The sequence below is a fragment of the Haemaphysalis longicornis genome, unplaced genomic scaffold (assembly GCF_048455015.1).
Source record: "Haemaphysalis longicornis isolate Haplotype H1 unplaced genomic scaffold, Haemaphysalis longicornis Haplotype H1 scaffold_10, whole genome shotgun sequence".
Lineage (NCBI taxonomy): Eukaryota > Metazoa > Arthropoda > Arachnida > Ixodida > Ixodidae > Haemaphysalis > Haemaphysalis longicornis.
In genome coordinates, this window is record NW_027526204.1 from 69,985,297 (window position 1) to 70,000,521 (window position 15,225).

The window sequence follows — 15,225 nt, forward strand, 5'->3', positions numbered from 1 at the left end:
GGTGAAAATTTTTAGGTTGAATTTGACAAAATGTACACGCAGTAATCAAAGCTAAGGCTATGGCTCGCGCCCGAAGCGGCGTACAAAATATCCCCCTCCCCCACCGCGACAAAAAAAAAAAAAATGTCAAGGTTTGGAAGTTGAACGTACGCCGGCAGCGCCCTCAAACCTGGATGCCACTCGACGGCTTCTCTCTCTCGACTAGAGCAACTAGAGTCAATCTAGGTCGCATTTCCGCTTGTAAACACTCAGGTCGACAGCGTTTCGTATTTTCCTGGTGATAGGGACAGATTGTGAGATGGAGAAGGGACTCCAGAGACAAAGTGTTTTACAATCAGTGTGTGGGAAATTCGTCTTCACGGAAAGGAATATTTCGGAGACATGTTGGCGCACAACCTCGCCCCCACTAACGACGTTGTCTGTGCCTCTCAAGACGCCTGGGAATCGCACGAGCTACCGTGAAAAGATCTCCGTGGTTCTGCGACAGGTTTGCCCGCCTTGGCCCGTGGGTGTTTCTCGTATCTCCTGCCTTACCCTGTGACGAAACGTAGCTTTGTTCACGTATCGGGCAGCTTGGGTGCACTTTTTCGAGCAGCCCGTCTGGCTTCGTTACCTTCTGACCCCCGTCGTACGCAGTTCCATCGTGCCGATAGTTGATGGTCGGAGTGACATATATCAGCACCACCTCTCAGGCTGCACTATCGCTCATGGAGCTGCCTACCGTCGATTGCTGATCGTCATTGAATCCGAAAAAAAAAAAAAAGAACTGTCTATGTTGCCGGCAGCCGGCAAAGTAGGCTGCGTGGATGGTTGCCGGCACTTCACCACCATTGCCTAGCTGGAGTCATGTGACCAAACTCTCGGCATTTATCACTGCTATTGTGCCGGCAGCCGGCACAGTAGTCGGCGTGGAAATTTTTCGGCAGCTGAGTCAGCAGACAGCGTGTTTGGGAGAAACAGCAATGCTTGCAGTCGGTATGGCAGTTATGGTGATTTATGGACACACCGAAGCGGTGGCATTTATCAGGCCTGTGCTGCAAAGCACTGCTGAAAATATTCCCATTCTAGTGTAATCGTAGGTCACCGCGTACTCTTGCTGTATTTACGAAGATCCGCCAAACATGTATTCCGACTTGCCCCTGTCGCACAGATCAAGACAAGAAAGCTAGCGCGCCTGCAAAAAAAAAAATCGAGGAAGAAAGAGAAAATTCACACCATTTGTTTTTTCACCCATCAATGGGGTAATGGTGCATAGTGCAAAGTTAGAACTAAGGGGGCATTTACTGTTTAAGTCTGACATGACGTCTTTCCAGATTCATTTTCTATGCACAAAGTGCATATAGAATACGTACAACCCCTGTAATCTACCACTCGACCCTTGTTCTGCCCTATACAGTTGAACACGGATATATCGAACTCCAAGGGGATCGCGAAATAGTTCGATATATGAAAAATTCGATATAAAAAATATGGGCTCTGAGACCTCACCTGTGGTGGACGATCATTTACCGATCTGCGCATTGAAGAATGACAACTAATTCCAAACTCACGACGCAACAGGGTGCTTTATCTGCGTGAAAAAAAAAAATCGCTGATCTTAGCCAGCTTCTTCGTCCTGGAAATAAAATTCAAGACGCTGGTCTCGATATTCTCGAGACTATCCAGGTGCGACAGCCCAGTTCCTTCCATGTCGCCACAACAACGGCGGATCAAGCTGAACGCAGCCGCCACTTTACCGGCGGAGTACGATCGTGCAGCCGCCTCCTCGTCCGGACGATCTGCGCCACTCGAGCTTATCAGCCTGGGTTACTGCGGCCGCAGCTACGATATTCTCGTCACCGACGCTCGAAACAGCCTGAACATTGCTGTCAGCGTTCACTAGGTCGTCGGCAGACACTCCGTCGACTTTTTCTCCCGCCTCGACCCGCTGAATGGCTTTCAGCTTTGTCGCAAAGTCCAGGTTCTTGCGCTTCTCTACGCTGGCCGCAGTTGTAGCGGCCGTTGCTTCCACGTCGGCTCAACCTCACCCAGTCACACGTGTCGTGAGACACGTACACGACGCCTGCGCAACTCCAAAATTCCAGCCGTTCGCTGCGCCTTTGCACACCATGCACAAATAACACGCACATAAAGGAGAACAACGCGCACGCAACACAAGAACTTTGATGGTAACGATTCCAAGGTGCTCTGAACGTTCTCCAAAAAGCGCTCGCGATGGTCACCTCCAAGAGAAACAGCAATCTACGGAAGGTGCGGGACAACTCTCGAAAGAGCAACAACAGCAAAAGGAAGAGGAGGCCGCCAGCGCATTCGTTCCTTCTCTTCCCTTTTCCGAGGCGACATCGGGGGAAGACAGACCCAGAAAGAGAGAAAAAATATATTCGGCAAGTCTTGGAATGTACCTAGCCGAAAAAAAAGAGGTGTTCCTCATTTCAGAGAACGTGTGCAGTCGGAGCGCAGTCGGGGCATCCCTACCTCGCACTGTGACATTTTCCTGGCATTTCGGGCTTCTGTCCCTGTCGGGTTCCGGCGAAGGCGCGATGTCGCCCGCTAAGCGACTGCCAAAGACCACCTTCGAGCTCACGTGGCGTTCGATATAGCCAATGACGGGGAAAATACCGTTCGATATAAACGTACTAATTTCTATACTTTTACACGGAATTTTCGAGGGGATAATTTATGTGTTCGATATAGACGATAATTCGATATACCCGTGTTCGACTGTAATTCCCTTGAGGTTTCCATTTTGTATGTTACTCAATATCTCTAAGAAAAGATCCTCACCACAGAAGACAGGTATTTCAGATACGAATTTGACACAGAATATTACTTGATTTGGCACTCACAAGATCCACGAATGATCATAACTGCCATACTGAGAGCAAGCATTGCTATTTCTCCCAAAACACGCAGTCTGCTGAGTCAGCTGCCAGCAAACTTCCACGCCGACTACTGTGCCAGCTGCCGGCAAATTTTCACACTGTCTACTGTGCCGGCTGCCGGCACAACAGCAGTAGTAAGCAAATGCCGGCAGTTTGGTCACATGACTCCAGCTAGCGAATGGGGGTGAAGTGCCGGCAACCATCCACGCAGCCTACTTTGCCGGCTGCCGGCAACATAGACAGTTCCAAAAAAAACATGTTGTGGCCTTTGGGGGTTTACACGCTTAGCTACTCCTGGGCTATGAGGCTCGCCGTACTGGAGGGCTCCAGGTTAATTCTAACCGTCTGTGGATCTGTAACGTTCGCTGAAATCTCGGCGCGCGGCCGTTTTCGCCTTCGTCTGAAAAGCAGCCACTGCAGCCACAGTTTCTTTGAAGCTGATTTTAGACGCTAGTATATTATTCCGCGCACAAGCAGGTGTCAGCAAATGCTGCCAAAACAGTTCGCTAAAATAAAACCAGGAGTTCGAATGTATGCATGCTAATAAGCCGTAGCGAATAGAGTCGTAATTCATCCAAATGTTTTCATAGGTCATTGACCGGTTTTTCAGGAGAAAGTTGTGTGTTAAGCTCGATGTTTATCACTACAGCACTGGATCTTTTCAATGAGACTTGGTTTCATGCATTTCTTGAAATAATTTATGTGTGTGAAAATTAAGCAGCGAAGCATGGATGATGCATGCAGAACTATATTGTGTTAGTTTATGGAATCCTGTCCAGTGCACGAAAAACTGAAGAATACATGCATGGTCCTTGTATTTTCCTTCTTTTTTTTGCAGTGACTATTATTATGGCAGCCACGAGAATTACCATCAAGAATTTCTCACGGTGGTTGCTTCTTGTTAACTAAACACGCCACCCAACGCTTCTTTAAGACAAATATTCCCCAAAAACGCGCTCGCGCAGCTGCTTCCGTGGCTTTGCAGTAGAGTGCCTGTTTTATAATGGAAAAACGCAGGTTTGAATCTTACGTAGCTGAACGTTTTTTTTTTTTCAAAATTTCGGTTTCCGTTTATCCGGATTTTGTTAGCGATTTTTTTCTGGTTAGTCCTACCACTGTTATTACCACGCTATCATTGCGCAGGAGTCTTCGCTTGGGTTAAGTTTAAGATAGCTTGTGTTCTGTGTAGTTCAGCGAGTTTGCTTAAGTAAGGTTCGTTTCAGTTGGTTGGGTTGAGTTAAGTCAGTTACGTTGGGTTGCATTAGTTTAGTTAGAATATGTTAGGTTACGTTATGCTAGTTAGGTTAAATGTTGGCCCCGCGTTGTCACTTGAATGATAAGGTGGTCGCAGTGCGGGTGCTATCATTAGCTGCTCGTGCAAAACCGAGGTAAATTCAAGTCTGTGTACTTCAAATAATATTTTTAAGCTAATTTTTGTTCTGCCAGGCTTTGGTTGGTACTGCTTTGAAAAATTTGACGGTAATTCTCACTGATGCTGGGCGAATAGACACAGCTTTTTTTTTCCCATAGGAAAAGGCTACTCTCTTTAATCACTGATCCTTTTGCTGGAAGCATATCTGATGGGCTGAAGTGCCTGGATGCAGTTTTTCTGTGTTTAGTACGACCGTATAAATTTTCCCTGTTGGTTGCTTTCTTCGCTTCCAGGAGATGCTGCAACACCGACAGCAAGCATGCTACTAGCGGCATTGTCGATGACTGAGGACTCCGTCATGGCAATGCCGACGGATGCAGCCCGCAGCTGGGGTGTATCCGGCAGCCAAACAACACAAACAACTATTGCTACTAGTGCTATAGGTACTGCCTTATTTAACCTGACTGCTGTCCCCTGTACATTACTGAGCATGAACGTTTCTTGCAGGTACGCAGTGCGGCCTTCTGTTACTCAATGTGGAAGCTCCCAGATAGATGAAGAGTTTCCATGTTAGAATCTCGTTTTTTTTTCTTGTCTGAGCGTTTTAGTATGACCCCTAACGAAGTAAAACTCCTTCAGTCACTTACGTTGAGAATAATTTTTTTAGCAATTCCATTTTACTTTATGCAGTAATAATCGGAAGCCTGCAGGATTTTTGTGTGAAGTTTCAAAAAAGACGAGACGAAGGCTGAGATTAGACAGTGGAGGTTTTATCATTAGTCGGCCCCGGGTCTCCTCTTTCTCTCCTTGTCCCATCTAGCGCTGCCCTTGAAACTGAGTATGTATCAATGGGCCCGCATTGAGACACTTTTTTGGAAATTTTTATATGCGAATTTAAAATACACCGGCCATGCTGCTTCTATTATGCAGTCTGCAAAACGTTGCTTGTCAGCACATTTTTCAGTGCTTTGTGGCATAGCTGGTGTACTGCTATTGTGGAGACTGCATTTCTCGTTTAAGTTCATTGCTCACTGCACACGTTATCAGCATACTATGGATGGTATTCACTGAGAAGTTTACCTGTCAATTTCTTCACTTGGCAACACTAGAAACAGCCACGCACATGGCCAAAGCGGCATGAACATGGCGCGGCTTGTGCCACTGCACCCGCATGCTGCAGAAAAAAACATCAGCGTGAGTCGTCTGCTCCATTTCAACCCGATTCTCAACAATGGTGTCAACAGAGATTTTATTAATCACACTCACATTGGAGTCGAAGCACTACTTTGCATTTGGTGCAGTAGAGTTTGAAATGCCCAACACACATCATGTGCTTAGCACGGACAAGTACTGCCATTCCACAGAGCCCGATGTAACCAGTGATGGCGCACCTACATGGTTGTGTGCATGCGTGCCTCACCAGTGAATACAACCTATATGGCATTTTAGTTTTCCGAGATTTGATTATAAGTCATAGTCTAAGGGTAACCATAGTAATATTTTGTTTGTCAAGGAATGGAGGAGAAGTGCTGGTGGCCCTATAGGCTCCGTGCGCTGGTGTTTCGAGCGAGATCGCAGCGCCACCTTACGGCGACTTTGTCGTTTTCCGGATGTGTCCGCTCGTCCGCGCCGGGTAGCCGTGCGGAGATTTCGGCGTCGTTGCGATAAAGTGGAAGTTGGAATGAGTACTTCTGTGTACTGCTGTGTTTACGGCTGTCACAACAGCTATAAAAACACCCTGGGCAAGCTTCCGAAGATCAAATTCTATCGGTTCCCCTGGAAACCGTACGAAACGGACAGACGACAACGATGGATCCGAGCAGTACGACGTGCGAGGTAAACAGTGCCTTATTACGGATTCAGAAGTCTGTCATGCTGTTTTTTTTTTTGCAATTGTGGTTTATATTTGGCGATCTTCTGTCTCTTCGCGTACGCGATCAGCCAAAGGGGGGACCTGTGGCAGCCAGTGCGTGGCGAAACACGCATATGCAGCGCGCACTTCATCGGCAACGACAAAAGCTCGGTCGCCATGCACCCAGCTTACGTCCCAACAATCTTCCCGGCGTGCTACGGTGGACGAGACGGCGGCCTGGGTGACACAAAACTGGAGAGATTCCAGAGGCAAGTACCGCCGGCTGATCCACGGACGGTTTGGACGTGCTCCCGAGCACGTCTGACCGGCCGCGGCTAAACAAAATAAGCGTAAATGCGTGCGTTAATCATGTTTGGTAAATGGCAGTGTGAACGGCCTTTTTTTTTTTGTCGCAGAACGTCTTCTCCCCTGCACATTAGTATGACGTTTTGCTCATGTTTTGGCGATGCGTATATTTATTCGTTCTCCAGCGTTCCGATGCTCCTCGCTGCTTACCACTTTCCAGGTCTGAGCGTCGAGCTTCTGCCCGTGTAACAGCGGTTGCGTCGAGTACAGACATCGCGACAGATGCTTCGTTGCCGCAGGGAGATGGGACACGGGACTTTGCTGAAGATGCTGAAAGTGAACACTTGCTTTCCTTTGTTGTCAGTGAAGCAGCGTCAGCACAAGAAAGCACGAGCTCCGTACCTGTGGTGAGCCGCCTACTTGCTTCTTTTTATGATTACACTTTGCGAACGTCGGTTTCTGGTACTCTGCTTCCAGTTTGCACCAAAATCATGGAACTTTGTTTGTTTATTTTTTCTCTAACTTTGTTATTTCATCTGTCACGAGTGAGGAGGCTTTCATTGTTGTCTTAAATCAACACACTTTTACTTAGTGGCACTGTGATTATCACACTGCTCCACTGTTTTTATTTGACTTTGGCAGCATGATTGCCGGTTTATTTGATTACCTTCAGAGGTGTCACGTCAGCATGTGCAACATCTTTTGCAGATGACTCAGACCGACGGAGATTCGTGCAAAGGCTCCTGCAACATCTTCCTGTCGGTGACGTCGAATGGCACAGCATCGACCCAAGTGTGCCATGTTGACAGTGAAGATTGCGCTACTCAGGTAGATGTTATTCCGAAGCGTACAGTAGCTTGTGGCGATGAGGAGCGAAGCTGTGTGTTTACTGGGTACAGGTCCCTAAATGAAAGGGAAGATTCCTTTACGGAGCTGTATGGCGTAAGTGCCAATGCATTTGCACTCCTCGTGTCACTGTTGGCACCGCTAGTGGTTAGAAGTAGTGATGTGCCTATTTCTCAAAAGCTCGTTATTTTTTTAATGAAGATGAAGCTGGGCCTGTCTTTTGCCAGCATCGGTGTGTTATTCGGCATCCACCGGACAACTGCAAGTCGAATATTCTATTTCATATTGAGCAACTTGCTGAGGGCCATGGAGAGGTGGATACCTGAGCCACCGACCGCTGTAGTGCAGGCAGCCATGCCTCCTTGCTTTAGGGTGCACTACCCAGAGTGTCGGTTTATTATCGACTGCACCGAGCTAAGGACGGAGGAGCCTCCCACCATCGAACAGCAGAGGGTATTGTTTTCCCACTACAAGGGCACCTACACCTTGAAGTTCCTTGTTGCAATCCTCCCAAATGGAACGGTGACGTTTGTGTCCAGAGCATATGAGGGCAGAGCTTCGGATACATACATCACAGTGGACTCGGGTTTTCTCGACCGAGTGGAGCTGGGAGATGTCGTGTTAGCTGACAAAGGATTTCCTGGAATCAGGGCACCACTGCAAGGGCAAAAGGCCGTTCTAGTTTTACCACCTTTTTCGAAAGGCAATGCCTGTTCACGCACGAGCAAATGCTACAAACGTATCACGTGGCTCAAGTTCGCATACATGTGGAGCGCGTCATCCAACGCATAAAATTGTTCAACATTCTAAATGTGAGGGTGCCAATTGACTTGGTACCCTACATGAGTGACATCATGCGCATGTGCTGCATACTCACAAACCTTCAGGCCCCGGTAATAAAGGAAGGTTCTGAGTGATGATGGTACGAGTGAAGAAAGTCCCCGTAAAGTTTTCATGTGCAGTATGCGACACGTTGTGGTTGATTGGTAGTGGGGCTTAATAAACTGAAGCTAGACCTGGGCTATGAGGTGCCTGCCAACGCCCATCCTTGATTGATTGATTGTAGGGTTTAACGCGCCGACGCAACACAGGCGATGAGGCGCGCCGTAGTGGAGGGCTCCGAATTAATTTTGACCACCTGGGGATCTTCATCGTGCGCCGAAATCTCGCCCACACGGGCGTTTTTGCTTTTCGCCTCCATCAGAAAAGCGACCGCCACGGCCGGGAATCGAACCTGCGACCTCGTGCTCAGCAGCGCAACGCCTTAGCCACTGAGCCACCGCGGCGGCGCAACGCCCATCCTACGAACTCGAAAATGCTGGGCGCCCTGCCAGTTTCATTATGCGAAGGACCCAGGTTCGATTCTGACCACAGGAGGCATTTTCTTTGAAGCGCACGCTCCCAACACCTGCTTGCGGAATCATTGCCTCCACGCCACTTTCTCTCACACTTCTCGGCTAGCATGTGTCCCCTCTCCACTTTGCCCAGTGTTTTTTTTAACATTCAATATGGCGAGAGCTCAAGCTTGATCAGCTCTGCAGTTAAAAATCTCACCAAGTTCCAAGCATCCGTGCCCGACCCAACCCTTGGTCACGTTCTTTTGCTGAAGTGTCACAGGGGCCAATATTTGTTACACAACAGTATTTCCAGAAAAGGGCGGCGTCAGCCATGCCAAAGATTTAGCAAGTGATCAGTGGTGTTGCTTGTTAGTAGTTTGTACAAAACCGTTCAGTTCGAGATGTGTTGTAAATAAATAAAAAAGCGTGGAAATTTTTCTCCCCCCCCCCCTCACCTCTGGCTGTATTTCCTTAATACTGCCCTGGCAAACATGGCAGGTATGGGTAGCAATTACAACAGCCTTGAAACTGCTATGCTGTGGGTTCAGTTCCAGACACTGTAACACGCATGCCTTTAATGAAAGACCATTTATGAATGCTTGTGAGCTGCTTTATTTGTTTTGTTGATTCATGAACATTCCTTTTTAGGCAGCCTGGTTTTTGTCTGCAAAACAGAACATAAGCCACCTTGCATTGACTATTTACATCCTACAAAACAAAGGCAGCATATAAATATAGGCATTTTTTCTATCCTATAATACAAAATTGCAACGAGCAAAAAGAAGATGGCACGGTGAACATGACTTAGATACGAGTTTTTTTAGCCTAGGTACATCAGAACAAAGGAATGAGATGACTCTAAAGTACACGAACTTCACTGAAGTTTCGGTTTTCACTCATTTTTCAAACAGCATCCAACACTGCGAATGAGTGAAGTGAATGAGAACTTCACTGAATGAGCAATTCTATGGCATTCGACAAAGCGACAACAGGTACTGGAAGGACTAGTGATCACATTGCACTGGCATCATGCAGCCAGTGCAATGTGATGCGCTATGTCAAAAACAAATACCAATAGGCCAGTTTACTTTCAATCTCCCCAGCCCACAATCAGCGGTAGTAGGTAATAAAAAAACAAGTGTGGGGCAAGACAAATAAGGTATGGCTACAGAGTCCCTAATTTCTTTGCAGTGCAAGACTCGCTGCAAAAGTGCACGTACAAGGCAGCATGATATGCTTCACATGAATGCAAAAAAACAAAGGCACAGACAACTAATTAGTCATCTTTTGTGCTGATTTTCTATTGTTTGTGCCTCTTCAAAAGGATGGAGATAAAACACACTACTATGCTATTATGGCAGGATCAAACTAGTAAATAATGAATTCACAAGACTGATGGCTCAACAAAGGCAGTTTTCATAGCGCATTAAATGTGCAGCTACGAAGAACTCGTTCCAGGAACACAAGAGAGTAGATCCCAAAATGGGGCAAGAAACAACATCCTGAAAGCCTCAACATGAAATGCCAAATGGGAAGAGGAATTACTAAAACAATTCACAAAAGGACTAGACTGGTCGCTTAACATAAAAACACAATGCAAGTTAGGTTCATTCGCAAGATTGCCTTGTTAGAATTACACTGACACCACTTTTGACGCAAACTTCAGTCAAATAAGCTATGTAATTAGGAAAAAAAGAATGGCCATGTGACCCATTAGCTTATTTCCAACACTAGAACTTGTGACTTATTATGGACAGCCGGTTGCAATTGGCTGAGACCGACGAAATCCAATAGTTCGCAGAATGAGCTATTTGAAAGGGCACATTCTTTTCATAACAGCAAGAATGGTGAGGTTAACAATGGAAGTTACGAACAAACATGTAAACAGAATAAAACTAGTATTTTTTTCATTGCCCCTTTAGGTCGTCCCATAGCATGCTGGGAAGCAAATCTGAAAGGCCAACGTAATGCAGAAAGGATTTCTTTGCAGGCACACATTAATAACCTAGCTGGTGATTTCACACAGTGCACTACCCGTGCCATCAGAGGCAGAGTGCTGGCCTTTCTAGCTAGCAATGTCAGATCACTGAAAAAAAAAAAAACCCTAACCGTGGTGTGTTTGACGCTTCATTACAGCCCGAATTAGGTAATTGAAATAAAACCATTCCAGCTTGGGAACGTACTCGGCCAAAAAGGCATCATCTTTTTCAACCACAACTGCAATACTCTGCTGTGACGAGTACACGAATAACAGCGCACTGTGTAGCCTAAGTACATAGAGCATTACCATAATCTGAGTGTAATACGCATGCGTTTTTTTCAACGTGAGCTGCCCATTCACGTAATGTATGAAAGACACGAAGCTTTCTTCTTTCTCCGGGTTCAAGAGCAGGCTGTCCTTGAGGAGGTACGGGCACTTGATTTCTACAAGTTGAGTTGTGCTGCCTGTTGAAATGATGCCGTCTGGGCTGCAGCAAATCCATGGTTGGTCGGGGTCGACGACCAGGCCAACCTGTTAAAAAAGTGAGAACAGCACAGAGTGAGCTTTTACAGTTTTTGCGCGCTTAGGGCAATGAAGACGATACTAAACAATGTGCCGTTCTAAACATCACGAACCAAACATAAATCAGCACACCTCCAGCCTTATTTGTGGCCCGTGCACTTGAAACGACAAATTGATCTGTATTTACCTGTTGCACGGGTATGCCGAGTGCCACCTCCAGCTCCTGCCTCGCAATGTCTTCCGTATCCATCCCTGCAGCAGCACATGCAGCAAGAAATATTTCGTAACCATCAGAAGTAAGTGCTACTAAGAAACTGAGTGAAGTGCACTTTAAATTAAAAAACAATTGGTGTTAAATTTACCGTGTGAGGTGGCGCGGGACCAAAACGGCTTGTGTGACGCCATGGAGGAGGCTAGCGTCTCGTAGGTTCCTCTGCGAGTTTTCACTCTGTGAGCATTCGAGCTGCTTATACGGACCTGCCGTTCCATGTGCCACCTGCATAAACAAATTTTCTTGATGAACATGGTGTGTAAACAAACTATTTTAGTAGAAAAAAAAGTAAATAACAAACCTCCGTACTGATGCCTGGCCCTTTGTTATGAAGGCTATTTCAACAATCTCATCGAGATTTTTTTTTACGAACTTGTCGTAAAACATTTTTTCTTTTTTTGTCAATGTGACATCCATGTGCAGCTGCCTCACCCTGAGTGGGGAGGTTGCAGCCACCTCCATCATGACGCAGAGGCGTCGCTCACCGCAAATCATAGTTGTTATGAAATTCTGGTGGGAGCCGTTTTCTTCAGAAGGCAAAATTTGGCCCTCTTCCTCGACTGGGCTGTCTTGAGGTTGTAGCACACGGGCTAAAGAACAGGTTACACCCGGGAACGCCTGGAGAACTGCGGCTGGATCCACAGGCTGGAGGGTAGGTACTGGTAGTGGCCGGCCTGCACCAAAGTTTAGACGCTAAGGGTCGATCGCAGTAGCGGGCGCACAATACGGCTGGCGCCTCGCAGGCGTCGCGAGTCACTCCCCCCTAACCAACACTCCGTTGTTAGCAAACAACCGTGCAGTGCGCCACACAGCTACCGTCGTGATATGCGTGCCGTACTCGCTCGCGGCCCGAAATCTCACTCCTTCCCCGCGGTTTCAAGCTTCACCCTGGCTCCGTTTCCTGCCCTTGCATAACATTATATTCCCCCTGCGCCCTCATTTATTGCCTACTTTCCTTACAGCCAAACTGCGTTAATTAAGCACTCCGCCAGCACCGGGTCGACGCGCGCGCGCTGTCTGGGCGCATTGGCCTACGAGAACGGCATTGCACGGCGCCTGACTGTTGCCGAGCTTCACGAGTACGGCACGCACATAACGACGGCCGTCTTAGGGCCGCGAGACGGACGACGCCTGCGAGGCGTCAGCAGCAGGCGAAGTCCGTCTACGATACAAACGTAGGAATGCTGATAAACAGCCTTACTTGGAAAAAGCTCCTCGACAGACTTCTTCGCGTCAAGCGTAGGTCGAGCTGACGGCTTCCTCCATTCACACGGCACGTCCGTGCACGAAACGACATCGTGCTCGTTGATGTAAATAGCCACCGCGGCAGCATACTTGCACCAGCCACGGCAGCCGGCTTTACAACCGCAGCTTGCCCCGACTATCTGCCTTGGGTTCGCTGAAATCTTGATAAAATGCATCAGTGTGTTAGAGTGTTTAGAACGAAACTCATTCCCAATTATATTACTCACCTCCAACCGAACGTCGTAGTCGACACCTTTCATTTGCGCGACGCACTTTCCGAGAACGTCAGACGGTCCGGCCGCGCTCGCCAACTCTTCCCGGACGCCGTAAACGTGGTTTGCGGCGAACAGCTTGCGACCACGCTTGACGCTTTTCTTCTTGAAAAACGTGTCAATATTGCCAATGCTTTTGAAGCCACAATACAGCACGCGTTCCATAGAGCGGCTGGCCATTGCGCCGTAGCACTGGCCGTAGCTTCGCTTCGGCCGAAGGAGCACGGGATGCGCGAACATCCGGAATATGCCCGGCGTGGCCGGAGGGGGCGCTGGTTGTTAGTCGCCGGTGTCGCCACCATACCAGCGCACGGAGCCTATTGATGCAGTGATCAAGGAACAGTAGAGTGAGGCAGTGAGCGCACCATTTCCTCTTCCTCCATCCACCAAGCTAGCCCGCGCGAGTTAGCTGAGTCCCAATCACCTGCTTGGAGCCGGTCTTGAGAAAAAGTGCTTGCACAAGGCGCTTGCTTGATAGGCGTGGGCAAAAAGAAACACCAGGCCGCCGACCACAAGTTATTTTGAGTTTAAAAGAAATTAGCGTTTCGGCTTCCACACGGAAGTCTTGGTCACAATAAAACCTTGAAGAGAAATAATTGCCTTAGTACGTTTCGCAACGCTGAGCAGGCAACTTGCGTAGATTGGTGGCAGATTTCTGGCATTCCTATTCAGCGTGTGTTTAACTGCCTACTGCGACCGGCAGCTGAAAACGTGAGCCACCATTTCATTTTTCAGCGAGCCGTATGCGAGAGCTCACGCTCGTTACCGCCTAAACTTCAGCTGTAGTTCGTAGCGGTTGACGCGCTTGAATGCTGCTTAGTGTTCTTGGCTGCTGCGAAAAATTGAGTGGCCACATACATGTGCTTCCATTTGTGGGACGCCAGGTCCAGCTATTCTCTTTCCTCCTTTGTGTTTCTGAACAAGCTGCCGGGCTCCCACGGCAGTTTGACGACGTCCAGCATACGTCGAAGCAAGACTCGTGTGCAGTATCAGAGTTACGGATGTATTAAGCTGGAGTTATTATACGTTAGCTTTGAAACTGTAAATGAAGCCTTTGTTTCATTATTTTCGTGAGCCACGCTGATATTGCCGAGCAGCAAAGTAATTACACTGCCGCTGGGCGTCTCCGTCGGTTCCGTTCGCTTCTGCGTATCTGACCAGACAAAAGTGTGCGTCGGCAGTATGTTTCATATTGGAGAGCGAGTACTAACAAGCTAAATGTTTAGGCTGAATATTTCACATGCGCTAAAGGGACAGACAGCTGATTTTTGTCGAGTGTACATTCTTTATCCCAAATAGAAGGGCATCACTTAAAGCACCTTAACGAGAAACAATTTTGCTGATAGTGCCCTCGAACTTTTTAAATCGCAACTTTTAGATCTACATGCAAAGCATGTGTCACCAAGTCTGTTTCCTACCAAAAATAATGCTGGCAACCATGACATACAGTAGTGGAGCAACTTACTTTTGTCTGCATGCGAAATGAAAAACTATTTTCAAAAACTTGTCCCGAGCTAATAAAGTGTGAATCAAAGGCTTTCGTATTCCTTTATGTGTTGTTTTTAAATTCAACAGCCTATTTTGCACGAATGCGCCATCTGTTGGGATAAACGATATGAAATATTTTGCCAGAACAAATGCCCCTGACTCAGGCAGACTTGTCAAAGCTCCTTCACTGGGTCTGTTTACTGAACGCTGCCATTTATTCTAGGCATGAAGGCCCAGTTAGCCACACTGATAGCAACCCAGCGACGGCGGGCGGCGTGTCTTAAAAATTTGCAAAACATAGTTTAAAATACATACACAATTGAAACATATACAAATACTAGTGTTAAAAGGCTTTCAATAAGTGAATAAACATTTCAGCATTTACAGTAGCTGCTAGGTTTGCAGGTCACGTGACCGGGACACATATCGTAGTTTCAAGTTGTGCCACTACGAACCGCCACTCTTCCGATTTCAGAAAGTTTGCTGCCAAATTAAAATGATTTCCGCCAATTTGTTTATGAATTGCTTGTGGTTACCGGGCGACATAAAACGCTGGCTTTTATGTGAGCTAGAGAACATATATGCGACAAAAATCGGTTGTCCGTCCCTTTAACGTGCTAGGTGTAGTATTTAGTTAGCATCATGCATTTACCATTGTAGTGAACGATTTGTTTACCTTTTTACAGGCGCAACAACGCAAAGTTTGTTTCCCTTGGACAAGTGGCGGATGCGGCGGAGAGAACAAGCCTTCCAAGCCGTACAATTCTACAAAAGTGCTGCTTAAACTAACTACATATTGTGATCTTGGCAGATCGGCCAATTACCGAAGAAAATGGTCGTGTTTTCATTTA

The 15,225-nt window shown here is 47.3% G+C and overlaps 2 long non-coding RNA genes across 3 annotated transcripts; one reads left to right on the plus strand and one right to left on the minus strand.

Annotated features, from left to right (window-relative positions):
- The first annotated feature begins 60 nt into the window (after positions 1 to 60).
- LOC144158717 (uncharacterized) lies at positions 61 to 15,225 on the plus strand. 2 transcript variants are annotated; one of them, XR_013320172.1, is made up of 3 exons: positions 61 to 505; positions 4,548 to 4,697; positions 4,762 to 6,530. It is a non-coding gene; the product is annotated as an uncharacterized LOC144158717 (long non-coding RNA). The 2 variants fall into 2 exon arrangements; XR_013320171.1 differs by lacking the exon at positions 4,762 to 6,530 and adding an exon at positions 15,061 to 15,225 and having other exon boundaries at positions 72 to 505.
- Positions 9,111 to 12,738, minus strand: LOC144158718 (uncharacterized). The gene is made up of 3 exons (XR_013320173.1): positions 12,571 to 12,738; positions 11,286 to 12,043; positions 9,111 to 11,107 (listed from the first exon to the last, which is right to left on the minus strand). It is a non-coding gene; the product is annotated as an uncharacterized LOC144158718 (long non-coding RNA).